This window comes from Rhipicephalus sanguineus, chromosome 11, assembly GCF_013339695.2.
Source record: "Rhipicephalus sanguineus isolate Rsan-2018 chromosome 11, BIME_Rsan_1.4, whole genome shotgun sequence".
NCBI classification, from domain to species: domain Eukaryota; kingdom Metazoa; phylum Arthropoda; class Arachnida; order Ixodida; family Ixodidae; genus Rhipicephalus; species Rhipicephalus sanguineus.
In genome coordinates, this window is record NC_051186.1 from 3,199,041 (window position 1) to 3,213,722 (window position 14,682).

Consider the following 14,682-nt stretch of genomic DNA (forward strand, 5'->3'; position numbering starts at 1 on the left):
CTCACTACTTCCTTCCCTCCCATCCCGACGTAAGCGTTTTCGCCTTGCTTTATTCGATAACTTATATTTCCACAATTCCCATCGGCCTGATAACCTTATATCATCCCCTTCTTACATTTCATCTCGCATTGATCACATCCATAAGGTTGGAATAATGCACTACCGTACCAGAAGCTGTCACGAATCGTTTATTCTTAGGACCTCTCAAGAATGTAATCACCTTCCCGGCAAGGTTGTCGCTATCAAGGACCACTCAAAGTTTCGCTCGGCCATTTAGGACATCATCACTACCTCGCTTACTTGACCAATCAGTTATTCTTTGTGTTAACTAGCCGCGCTTGCTGCTTTGTTTTGTTTTCTTTTTATCACTTTTGTATGTATTGTTAACCACTGTAATACTTCGGTCTTGAGGGTAAAATAAAATGAAAATGAAAGAAAATGTAACCCGGTAGCTCCACCCTGATTCTACCCGATTTCGGTATCACCCCTCTTTTGTCTATTCTCAAAGCTTCTTCTTTATAGACTTAACGTAACTATCCGTTTTCACAAATATCAATCCGGAATCGGCGAAGATTGTAGTTGTTCTAGTCTTCTAGCACTTCACGCTATTATGAGATTTTTCAAGAAGAAAACACCGTCCCATTTTTTCTAGAAGTTCTGGGGGCCACGCCCATCCCCGGGCTGCTATCATAGCGACACTTGCTGTGCACTGGCGATGCGCGTGTTCCACTCGCGGGCCTCAAAAGCGGCAGCCATGGCACTACCCGGACAGTCGGCAGAGACTGTGTGCAGGGCTGGGCAAAGATACTTTGAAACTGTATCGTGATACTATACAAGATACTCGGGCAAGAAGTATTTGAGATACAGACACAAGATACTTCCTGAATTATTGTATCCGATACGATACTGCCCAATTGTATCTTAACATACTTCGATACATTTGCGAATTTGCTATTGTAGATCTATACAATGAAGCAGCAAAGGCCCATGTACAAAAGTGTTTATTGATGAATTTCTTAAGTGCGACCAACTTTGTTTAATTTTAACGAAATACCTTTTTGTATCACAAGATTTCCTTCTTTCTTGCTCAAGGCATATTAGCTTCATTCCGAAACAACTAATTTGCGTTGCTTTAGCTGCTTAACATGACAGGTGTATTTTTAATGTATTCCTAATTTATTCATGAGGATAATTCTGCATCAGAAAAATCTTTCCCGTAAAATGAGGTTTTGGAAATTGCCGGTTTTCTGTAGTGGTATAACGTTGAAAAAGCTATTGTCTGATAGTTCTAGTTGCTCTGGAGCTATTCCGAAGCTGCCTGTGGGACTCCGGAACTATGTAATGAGGATGGCACTTTTTCAACGCAAATTCTGTTGCAGCCGTATGCAGTTGTGGTAGGAACCGACTGATTTGAAGTGCCTATGAATAACATCATGGAACTGCGACAGCGGCTAAAGCATACGTGCGCCATTGCAATGCAAGAGCTCACAAAAGCGCAACAACGACAAAAGGCCTCCTACGACAGGAAAGCCAAAAAGCGAGAGTTAACGGCCGGAGACAAAGTGCTTGTCCTACTGCCAGCTGAGACAAACAAGCTAATACTCATGTGGAAGAGCCCCTTCAACGTCGTAGAGAAAAGAAGTCCGTTAAACTACGCCGTCGACCATGGACACAAGATAAACGTTTTCCACGTAAATATGTCGAAAATGTAGGAAGAGCGAACACACAGCGAATCGCTAGAGGTAACAGCGGCGGCAGTAGGGACAGCTCATGCGACAGAAGTAGGCGCTGGAGAAGGAACACTGCCGCACCCACCACTGGTCCGCACACAAACAGGGAAAGACGTCGACATCTCGAAAAAATTGACTGCTGACCAGCGACTTCAGTCCGAAGCACTCGTGATCGCCTACGATGACATATTCTCCGACCTCCCTGGGAAGATGGATGTGTTGCAATGCAGTTTGAAACTGAGCACTACTGCATCTGCATACTGAGCATCTGCATCGACTTCCGCCAGTTAAATCAAGTAGTGCTACCCGACTGTGAGCTTATCCCTCGAGCAAACATGATGTTTGCTAAGCTAACTGGAAGCCAGTTTTACTTCACAAAAGAATATTGGCAAGTCCCCGTGGCCGCTGAGTCCCAAGAAGTCACTGCATTTGCATGCGACTCGGGGTTACACCAATTTAAGTACATGCCCTCTGGCATTAAGGCAGCCCCTGCCGTCTTCAACATATAGATGAGGGAGGTTGTCGGGGACATACCGCATGTCTATTATTACTTCGATGACGTTCTCGTGGCCACAGAAACATAGGAAGAGCACTTCAAGACGCTGGACCATCTGTTTCAGGAAGTGCGAGCGGTCAAGCTTACAGTAAAGCCGAAGAAAAGTGTAATTGGCTCTTCGACAACAGGTTTTTGGGCCACGAGGTTGCACAAGGCGCCTTGCAACCTTTAAAGGATACAGCCGAGAAGATTCAAAATGCTCAGCGGCCTGAAACGAAAAAAGAGCTCAGGGCTTTCCTCGGCCTCACGGGCTATTACCGTGACTTCGTCCCAAATTATGCGGAGCATGCCCACCCACTCACCGAGCTTACAAACAAAGGGTGTCCGAACCGGCTAAATTGGCAGACAGATCACGAAGCGGCGTTTATGCAACTTAGGGAGCTGTTATCCCGACAGCTAGTACTAAAGGCTTCTGACCTGGAGAAACGGTTCGTGTTACGCACGGACGCCTCTTCGAGAAGCCTCGGAGCAGTACTGCTACAAGAACACGACGGACGATTACACCCGGTGTTCTACGCCAGTAGAAAGCTTCTTCCGCGTGAAGCTGCCTACTCTACTACAATTCAGAGAGAGTGCCTCGCCATTGTGTGGGCGATAGGAAAATTCCATGTGAACGGTCATCCGTTCGTTCTGCAGTCCGACCACCAGCCACTGCAGTAAATGAACTCCGCGAAGCACGTGAATAGTCGTGTATTACGCTGGAGCTTACTTCTGATGGATTATGAGTTTGGTGTCGAGTACATTCGTGGTAGCGATAACGTTGGTGCGGACTAAAATAGAATAGCTACGGATTTGGACTCCCGACACGACCAATTGGAGAGAGCATGAACGGTATTTAGAAGACGTACTGTTTGTCCTTGATCTCATGTGCATTACTTTTGTGCTACCTGTGGCTTTAGCAACCACTATCGCCTCGACATCTTGATTGGGGGGAAAATGTGGTAGGAACTGACCGATTAGAAGTGCGCGGTCGATTGCGCGTGTTTGTCGTCTGACCGCGAGAAGAAGAGAACGATGATCATCACTCGCGTGCGTCAGTCCGCCATAGCTCTTCAACTGTACTTTTGTCATTTGCGGCTTCTGTGCTGGGGCACTAGGACGGGAATATGTGCAGTGCTCTCGAGAAATACATATGCGAATCAAATCGTCTTATTTGAACCATAAACCGCTAATAATTTGTAAATTGACATAATGGTCATTCGGGAGGTTATGTATCACGGTCTAATCAAAAACTGGAATTCATTAAAAATAATAACCTTTCATTTTAATTGACACTGTAACGTCTATTAGCACTTACAAATTTCAGACTATATGATCTGCCCGATTCTTGGCCAATCCCCCTGAGTGGGTAGATGCCAATCATCCCAGGCGCATCATCATCATCATCATCAGCTCTAGTCTGAGCTGCCTGGGCGGGACCCGCGTTCCCGACCGAGTGTGCGACAACCGAAGACGTGCCCTGGGTCCTGTGCACCACGGGCGTCGGCGTGTTCCGGTGCGGCCGAGCCGTATCCAGGGCCACTACTGTGCTGGGCGACGTTCCCGACGACCCGGCGCCGGGCCTTCGTCCCGACGCACGCCTGCACCGTCGGTGACAGCATCGCCGCGCGGCCGGCGTTCCGTGACTGGGCCGTCGTTGCTCCGACAGACATTACCCACTAAGCGTAGAATGAAGTGTGTGTGATGTCTATGTGCTTGTGCAACGTGCTTGTCAATTCCGTTCCGCGTCCACATTAAAGCCTCTGTTTCCGGGAGACCTTCTTTGTGTGTAAGAGGCCTGAACCCACTAACAACATCACAGCAGTATACACAATGTCTCATGATTTATTCACGTATAAACGTAAAAGAACGACGAGGTACGTCATAGGGCCAAAATCCTGGCAAGCACAAGCCCGGGTCTCGTGGCTACCACTAACGCTGCGACTTGCTTTCTTGGCTGCTTCTTCGTCGACTCGTATTGTTTACTACAACACAACGAATCTCAACACGTTTAGACCCGCTGTTCTAATCTAATTGTAGGCTGTTTCTTGCAGATTTCTGCCTATTAAAACACAGAGTGTTCTATGCAGTAGACGGTGTTCCGTGAACCTGTGGGGAGCAGTTAGCAAGATGGCTTTGGTCCCCTTGTGCGTCTGGAAGGGTCCTCCACTGCGTCGCATTGACGCCATCACCAGACACCTCATTCTATATGCGCTGGATGGTCCCTTCAAAGACGGCTGCTACCTTTTTCGACACGACCGCAGCATGGTACATAGAGCGCGTGTCGCCCGCTCATTGCTTGAACATGCTCTTTGCCAGCTTGAGTGGCCTCCATGAGGCGCCGACTTGAATTCAATAGAAAACTTGTGGGGCATGCTGAAGAAACGACTGTCCGCACGAGTCAACCTCAGCCGCACGGCTGATACGTTGTGACGATCAATCGAACGAGAATGAGGGAACCTGCGTTGGTCGACCGGACATTATTAATTCCCATAGGAATCATGCCAGTACACATTCATAAGGTGGTAGAAACGGCGGACATTTCACATCCTACTAGATATTTTGCACATCTGCTATGTCTCTCTCTTGCGAACAAATTTGCAGAGAGAGCCATCGCACCCGATAATTCCACATTTTTTAAAAGGTATCCACTGTCATTGCGCGGTGGTTCGTTCTTTGCGCAGCTAAGCCTAGCGGCACGCGATCGAAATCCCGGCAGCTGTTATCGCTTTGCGATAGGCGAGCAACGCGAAAATCCTGCGTAGTGACAATGCATCTGTGTTGCATGAGAGCCTCATCCGCTCACACGCGCACTAGCTCACGGAAATAAAACTGATGCCAACCGAAGAATACCCTACTGAGTCTGTTCGATTTACGAGTCCTAGACGGCCCCGGACGCCGGCGCCGCATTCGTTTTCTCGGGGCCCAAGCAGAAGCTCCGCCACTGGTCCGGGACCGCTCGGACGCACGTTCGTTTTTCGCGTGCCTGGCGGGCTGAGGACGGCCCGGGACTGTCAAAACGATTTCTTTCTGGTAGCTGGCAGACTACGGCGCTGTCCGTCACGCGTGCGGCCATCTTGAGTTAATAATATGTGGGGTTTAACGTCCCAAGGCCATCTTGAGTTGGACACGCGAAATTTTCGACGTGCTCTTGCCCTCTTTGCTTTTCTGTCCGCTTCTCACGCCTTTCGCGAGATCTAACCACCGTTGCGGTCGGGATTGGGTTGGCGTTGTGGCTGGTATTGCAGCCATACATGGAGCAGACGGCGTGGCAAACGCCCTAGCGGACGCGGCCAGCATTTCAAGCGCGCAGTGCGGAGAAGGCCCGAGGCCACTCAGGACTCTTGGAACACGTGATAATGGCGCTACGTGGCGTAGTTACCTATGAGCCGAGGCGTCCGCGGCCCACCGGCGACTGGTCCGGGACTTGGTAAATCGAAGGAGCTCACTGATGACTAGCACTAATATACTGCTCCCGAGATATAAGGAAGTAGCCTTGCTACGAAAGAGCGCATCGCGTTAAAAGATAGAGGCAGAAAACATTTGCGCGCAGTGCGAAAACAGACAGGCGATATGTTTAACGAGGGATGCGTAAGTAACGTAGTGCTGCTGTCGATCGTTGGTGACGTGCGGAAGTGTCGCGAAGAGGCTGTTGGCCACGCGTTCGCGTGGTCCACAAAGTTTTCTGGTTGACTGTAGATTAGTTGGATCACAGAAACGTCCTCCTACATGTTTGTCGCCTAAACGCCATCAATACCGCAGCAGCCTCAATCTCCGCCCTTTCATGAGGCCGTCGTCAGGACGGCGGAAGCCTTTGTGCGGCAGCGGGCAAGTGCTTGAGGGGAAAAAGAGGGGAGACAGACTACACCAGCAGCTGGTGGTGGGACCCATGTATTGTAGCATGCACTTATACAACGGTGGTGGGACATTGGCAAGTCTAGAGAACTTGATTTTGCCAAGAAAGAACTTTGCCATTTTCGACTGGCCATTTGAATACTGATATGGCTATGCAACTTACAACCTCGTTATTTGGTGCATGCATCTTCAGAGCGTACTACTTGGGCGTGCGAATAGACAAGCTGAGCTTATTCAGCAAACACCGACACAAGAAGCCCATACACCGTCTACACTGATGCCTAAGATGGACGGTTGTGAATTTTAGGCAGAAATGTATTGGAGCCTCTATGTAAAGAGCGGAAAAAATTCAGAGGCCTTGTACTACTGTGAAGACGGAAGGCAGCTGTAATGTGAGAACTTCTCGACGTTGCCGGCGCAGTTCTGCTTCTCGTGCACGCCGCTTAGGGTTCGCTGCACTTCTCTAACGTTTATATTGAAGTTTAACTTTGGTGTGCCCAGCCATCGATAGCCAATCCCCGTCATTTCGTTTGGGCGTCGCGCTCCTGTAACTTAGGATCCACTGCACCACTCTGTCGCCGATCCTTTTTGGCAGCTCTTAACGCCCGCCCCGCACGCCACGCGCGAGCCCAAAGCCCATCTCGTTGTCAGCGTTGCTCATCGAAAGCGGCCTGTTCCTTTGCCGAATGAAAAACGCATGCCCAGCCTTTCCACACGTTTGCCGAGCGTGAACTGACGATGAGAAAGGCGCACCGCGCGTCAACTCCTTTCTTTCCCTTTGCTTCGCCGGCTGCGCATCGAGATATGAAAGACTGGATGAGAGCCCGGCTTCCAGCAATATGCTGAGGGATGAAGGCAGTCTAGGAAATCGTGCGACATGGTCTGTTGGCCTTTTTTTTTTCTGTCGGAAGGATATCGTGAGTGCAAAGTGCAGAAGTGACACAGTAATGGCGGAGTTCTATCTATTCAGCTAGTGTGCACTTCTCTTTCCGTTTTTCCAGAATGATACCAAGAACACGTTTATCAAGAGTGAATGCAAGTACACAAAGGAAGCCTGGAAGGATCTCAGGGAATGGCAGCTTCCGCACCCCGCAAATTAAAGCCACGCTTTCTACGGAAGCTGCTATCTCCTTGTAAAAGGTTACACCTTTTTGTCTGCCAAGGGCAAAAGCTTCATGTGCCGCTTAACATTCATAGATTTGCCTAAAATGTACTTCGGCAAAAATACAGGGTGTTGCTTTAGACATGATATGTTTTTAAGGAAATGCTCTGACAATCAGGCACGAATGAGTGGTAAGCTGGGCTAGTTGTTATAGATGCATAGTCATAAAAAACGTGAGAAAATGAGAGACAAAAGGGAAGAACAACACGGCACAACGCTGACTTTCAATGGAAGCATTTATTGCGCATCACCATGCTAAAATAACGGGACTGCGTACTACTTGCACATGGGCGCCCGGTTAGAAAAACAAGTTACAAAAAGAAGCAAAGCTATAACTGTCTTGGTAAGCTCAGAAACCTTGCATGAAACAAATGCAATGATATGCAACGTATGGTCTACAAATATTGACATCCGCAGACTACGTACAAATGCGTAGTAAAGCAGTGTTGCCGCCAAGTGGTTTCGTCTGAGCCGACACGTAGTTGTCGCTGGTTGTGTGGTCGTATTCAGGGCCATGTACACTGGAAGTGCCAAGGCGACCGCACACAATCAATGAAGATGTCTCCGTGGACTGCAAAATAAGCTGGGCGATTCAACTTTGTCGCCCGCAGTCGCTTGGAAAAAAACACTACAGGAGCGCGTCGTCGCGTAAGGCAATAACCCCCTGTGGTTAACAAAATTATTGTTGTCATTATATTCATCTTCCGCCGAACACTTCCCTCCACGCCTCCGTCCTTCTCACCGCCGGCCTCGTTCTTTTCCTTCACCTCCCCTTGCTCACCTCCATCCCTGTTCTCGTCGTCTTTCTTCAAGTCACGTTCCGCCTCTGCAGCTCTCTAGCCGCTGACGGCAGCATCCTGCGTGGTCTCGTCTTCTTTGTCCTCGGCGTCGCCGTCAGCTGCTCCTTCCCATACTTCAGCGCTGTCTTCACCTCCTGTGTTCTTCTTGTCTAAATCCTCCTCAACGACCTCCGCTTTGCCATCCCAATCTGTCAACCACCACGCTGCGACTACCTGACCTGACCTTCGCAGTGCCGAGACTCATCGGCCTCTTCGTGCATCGTTGCCCCGTCGGCCGTTCCGGTGGTAAAACGGCTGACCTCGCAGAAAGCCGTGGTTGCGGAGTCGAGTCGTTTAAGTTGATGCCGTTGAACCCGGGAGGATCACTCTGGCCACCAGCGTGCAATTAGGAACTTTCAGGAGCGCTGTAGAGCGCTTGTGGAATCTGTATATTTGCGCTTTCTTACTACAATTACGGAAATACTGTTATTGCGGGCAGTCTGGGAAATGCAATATTACCAAAAACGATGCGAATTTGGTGCAGTTCCCATAAGATGAACCGCTTTTATCAACTCCGTCGAATTACCTGAAAGACCCCTATACGATAAACGGCAACAGCAACCCCAGAGATACGAATAACACTTGTCATACCACCACAGGGAGGAAAAACATACTTACTTGCACCATCCAAGACCTGGGTAGGTGCAAGGATTAACATGAGTAGCCAGTATTTTGCCATACCAATTCACCAGTGTCGGGAAGAAAAGACTGGGAATAGCACATAAAAACATGATTGAAGTATGAACGTGCGTATCACGTGGCTTTTTGCGCGTGTCCTGTTGTCGCACGTCTTGCATTGCCAAACTGTGTGCGCAAACGTGCACTCACGGATGCATCTCTCTTGCATCTAACCCTATTTATTGTTTATTTGTAATTTTATTTATCAATACTGTTGGCCGAAGGCCGTTGCAGGGCGGTTGCAAGAGAAGATATACAAGATGCCAGTTATGCCACAGTCAAGAACAGAGGGAGGCGAAGACAGAATAAAAGGCACAATACAAGCAACAAGAAACATAGACAAAAATACATCATGGTGCAATCAATTTCGCCACATCCGTTAGATTAAACAGATTCAATACAACGAGGAACATAAGTTCTACCTAGACAACGTGCTATCATTAAAGTAGGAGCTACGTATTTCCAACCGAAGTAACAAGTTTTGTATCGCATTCACTGCTTCGCCATTGTGGCGAAGCTGTGACATGTTTAGGGGCAAAACACCTTAGGGTCTCGGCGTGACGGCGTGCATCGTCGTCTGCTGTCGTGACGGTCCATTTGCTTGAGTGCAAGAGAGGGCGCCACCGCCTCAGCGCTCGCCGTGTGGCGAGAGAGAGCGAACGGCGCGCGTCGACTATGGAAATGCTCTTCCTGCGATGAACGCTGCACTACTAGCTCGCAAGGAACATTACCACGCCCTCGCCCGCGAGAGACAAAGCCGACGCAGGCAGCGCCTGCTAGCGAGTTTCTTGATTGAAAAAAACGACTGCTGGCGCTGCACAACCGTTCACCGGCCACCGCGTATATATAGGCACTGGATCTTGACCTGCAATGTAGTGCCGGTGGGAGATTTCTCTTGTGCGTAGTTGAGCAATAAGGATTCGCAGCGTCTACGTTAACTAAAGGCGGACTGCGAGTCTCTGTGTCTAATCTTCCTTCTGTCTCTCATTGCCCATTAGCAGTGATTTTGCTGTAGGAAACACCTGCGCACACTGCATGCTTCGCCGCTCCACAGGTTTCACGTTAGTGGAGCTGAACACCCTTTTCCTACATGCTTCGCCCCTCCCTAATTTTTTCTTGTGCGCAGCAGTTTCAAACTCCGACATGGTTCCGTGGTAGAACACCAGCTTCTCACGCAGGACCTGGGTCAGATTCCCACTGGAACTTATTCTTCTTATTTATTTGCATCTGTCTTAATTTTTCGCTCAAGGCACGCTGATGCTTCGCTCACAACCAACGAAGTCGCCGCCGACATCGTAATTTTTGGGGAACGGCTTTTCAATGCCATAGCGTTGAAATGCTGTCGGCAACTAATGGCATGCCGATAATGATCACAGCGCTAACTTTCTTTTACAATTCACAGCCTAAATTTAAAAAATAACGTTAAATGGACCGAGGAGCAGGGGTACTTACCAGCTGTTGCTACCGAGTTTAATCGCCGTTCCACTGTCTTCTTATAGGTCGACATCTACAGTGGTCTTTTGTTAAACGCAATCTTATTCGATATTGACCCACGTACCTGATTCAGCATTGTGACGTTTTCTCGCGCGACCGACGATATACAGCGGCCGTGTCAGTGCACTTATTTGCACCTCTATTAATGGCTACACTGCATAATGGCTTGACCAAAAACGAATCCAGTGCGCGGAACAAAAAATGCCATCACATTGGTACAATAAGTCATACCTACTGACAAGTCTGCGTTCTCAGTGCCGGCCATTGTGACTGGCGGCTGTCTGTGACTGGAGGCGTTCATTGTAGGCGCGTTGCATCGATGCTCATCGTTTTTTTATGCGGGCACCGTACACGAAAAAAAAAAATTATTCATTCAGGTTAACCGATTCCAAAGCTGTGCTGTTCAGTCATTCGTACTTGCCGGAATCTTGTATTCTGAAGCCCAGAAGCGTCGATGGTATTTAGACAGACTCAGTCGGCATGATAGGACTAACCTCTGCTGGAACACATCAGTGGCGTAGGCAGAAATATTTTATCGAGGGGGGGGGTACATTGGGTGTGGGCAGATAAGTGGGGTCGAGTGTCATTTTCTGCTCTGTATCGCATGGGAAAACATCTTCGGGGGTTGGGGGTGGCACGGGCCCGGTGTGCCACCCCCCCCCCTCCTAACTACGCCACTGGAAGCCATACTGCGTGGGACCTATGTCGGCGTAGGTGAATCCCAAAGATCAAAGTTTGCGCATTATTGCTTCAGAAGCTTTTTCACTGTTAGCGTAAAGTGCCCCTGAGGTAAGTAAATGTGCAATAATTACCAGAGATGCATTTCGAGCGTGGCGATATTAAGTGGCGGTTGTTTTCTGCTGTACGCGTTGGAAGTGGTTGTGAAGCCAGAGCTCATATACTTGTAGGCGGCTGCTCGGCGATGTAACAAATGTACTGCCGCTTTTCTCACCGACGCCCCTATATTTATAAACATAACAATGCCGCAACACATCATGCATGTGAAATCGATATAAGTGCGTGCACAAATTGTACACATTCATTGCAGCTGTGCTCCTCAAAAATCGAGGCCTTTATTGACGCCGCATGAATAAAAAAGGTCACAGTTTCATCGCAGAGGCGAAGCAATAAATGCGATATAAACAAATTGGAATTTCACACGAAGAACGGTAAGCAGCTCGAAACTTGCAGCGCGCTGCTCAAGCACAAAGCACGCATGAAAACAACACACATATGACGAGCGCGAACAACTGCCACAGCTCGACACTTAAAGCACGCTGCTCGAACACAAAGAAGGACGCATGAAAGGAACGCACAGGTAACGCACAGGACGAGCGCGAACTGTCACAGTTGTTACTTTGTGTTTCAGCAGCGCGCTCCTTTCGCAAACGCGTCCGCTGCAGCTAGCGAAGTGACCTTCGCGCGCTCTGTGACTTCAACGCAAACTTTGCAGTGAAAGCAGAAGGCATACAAACCTCCCCATCACGACATAAGCGCGCGCGCACGGATGACCAAGCCCTGTAGGGCGAAGTACAGGTGGTAGAGGCAGGAGGAGTACACGCATCGCAACGAGCGGGGCGACGACCATTAAAGCGTGCCCTTCGCGCCATCTCGCTGGTGATGCAGAGGACACGCTGAAGTGCCTCCTTGCTCTGCGTACCGCCAGCTGTCAATGGTGTATATAAATGGCTCCCCGTTATTATGCTAAGGGACCTAGGCTCCAAGGCCGAGTCGTCTGACGCCGCGCGCTGTGAGCGAGGAATCGCAGGTTCGAATTCCGGGTCCCGCACTTAGGAAAATATATTTCCGAACTATTTTTCTTTGTGGCTTAGAAATGACAGTGATTTCACATGCTGCTATATGCACCTAGCTACATGTACTGATTCGGCCATCGTGCTGCCTGCATAGTTACACGTACATGTTTCCATCATGCCACTGTAATCCAGCTTGGTGACCAAGCGATCCACCAAAATTTCCACCAAAACACCACCATCAGCCAGGATTTTCCCCTATCACCTTCATTCGCCATATTTACCATCAATAGAAGCTCGCCACTACCATCACCATTAGCCACCATTTCCTCCACTGTTATCGTCATCAGGCATTCTGACGCCCGCAGTCTTCAGCGTATTCACTTTTGTTTCTCCCACATGCAGGTTTTTTTGCATAATATTCACTACTGTTTCCCCCACGTGCACCATTATGTCCGTCGTATCCACCAGCCAATCCGGCATCCACCAAACCAGGATTTTCGATAGGGATGTCTCAGAGCTTAGTTTACGCACTACAATCGTTTTCCTCCTAAGTTTTCGATTGATGTGATTGCTGGCTTTTGCATATGTTGTAGTGGGGGCTGGTAAAGGAGGAGGGGGGAGTACAGGAGCGTAGCTCTTTTACGAAGAAGCAAGTCCACGTGAAGACACGAAGACACTCATTGTGCCGGAACTTTTATCAGCCCTGCGCTCAGGGCGTTTCGATAAACACGAAGACCAAAGGCCATGCACAAGCCAGAACGTCTCTATAGCGATGACAAGCCATAACTAGCAATATGTTATTTTTGCGGAGATAAAACATTAACGTTCCCTACCAATTGCATGCTACACGTGTATTATATTTTGTATCCTTTTGAAGTGTAGCTACAATGGCGATGTCTACGGAACACTCTTTGGGCTGCACTCAAGCGAGATATTTTAATAACAGGCTGCAATACATGACTCAGCGGTGTTTGAGTGTTTTCCTTTAAGTTATTTAGATAGATGCTAATCATATTCTTTCATTCCTTTCTGGGGATATTTGATTACACACGAACGGCACATTTGTGATTGGAAAATGTATTATTCCTGGTCTTCGATTTTGTCGCGATGTATACCGTAAACAGTCATTCTCACAATACCTTTATTCCCTTCGTATAAGCCAGCTAACAACACAGGTAATGCTTGTAGAATGTTGCTAGGCCACCGTTAAAGCGTCAAAACAAAAAGCATCTGAAAAGGCGCCGTTATTAAATAGTCGCTCAATATTGATAGACAACCTGTCATAGTCAAGAAGTTCTTATTAGGCTTCCTAGTACTTTTCTTTAGCGTTGAGATAGAAGGCCTTGATGTATTCTAATAGAAACGAAAAAAAGAAGCTTATCAGCACGGCTTGAGGTCCTAAACTGTATCTAAGTGTCTGTACAAAGATATAATGACTCGGTGTTCATTCAGATTAAAACTGTAGACAAAAAATCGTTACATCTGGCTTTTTTTGCAATAAGTAGCTAACGAGATTGCAAAGAAAAAACTAGAAGAAAAAGTTCCGTCACTGGGAGTCGAACTTACGACCCCTCGCTGCGCAGCGCGCGGCGCAAAACGACTCCGCTATAGACGGCTCGTTCTTCACCATACTAACGGTGAGCTATTTATATACACCATTTTCTGTGGCGGTATTCAGAGATCGTTGGCCCTTCAACGTGTTTTCGTTATCACTAGTGAGATGGCGCGAAGGGCTCGAAGGGCGCGCTTTAAAGGTAGTCATCCCACGCGTTGCGATGACCGCGCGCCTCTACAGGGCGTGGTCGCTCGTGCGCGCACGCTTATCTCGTGATAGCGGTGGTTTGCACGTCTTGTGCTCTCACCCAAAGTTTGCAACAAGTTAGAGAGCACGAAGGTCACTTCGCTCACTGCAGCGGCCGCTTTTCCAAAAGGAGCGTGCTGCTCACACACAAATAAGTTACAACTGTGACAGTTCGCGCTCATCCTGTGTATACTTGCGCGTTCGCTTCAGGCGTCCTCCTTTGTGTTTAAGCAGCTCGCTTTAACTATCGAGCTGTGGCAGTTGTTAGTTCGCGCTCAAGCTGTGTATATTCTTTCCGTGCGTCCTTTCTGCTTGAGCAGCGCGTCGCAAGCTCCGAGCTGCTTGCCGTTCTTCGCGTGACATTGCAATTTGTTGCTACAGCATTAATTCCTTCGCCCTTGTGCCGAAACAATGCACAAAAGATGCTCAACTCGGTCTGTGAAGACATGTTTCACTTTCGTGTTATACCAATTCCTATGACAGGGGGATCAGCCATGTTTTTTAGGAAACACCCTTGTGCAAAAATTACAGCGCTCTAGTGACCGAAGTCTTGAATTGATGACGGCACATAACCTGCGGCATCATTTTTCAGAAAATAATTACGGAAATCCTGCTCCAATTGATTGGTGCCCGTGTGCCTGAAGGCATCGTTTTCCCAAAGTTTTGTTTTTAAGAACTTTTGTTCCTTGTATAAAATTGACACATGCCTACTGCTCAGAGTACCTCAAATATATCCATGCCCAACAACTGAGGTACAGTGCTTTATGTGCTCGCTCATGCGCAACGTTTGAGAAGTCTGGCTCCTTTCCTATAAGCTTCGATATTGACAAGCCC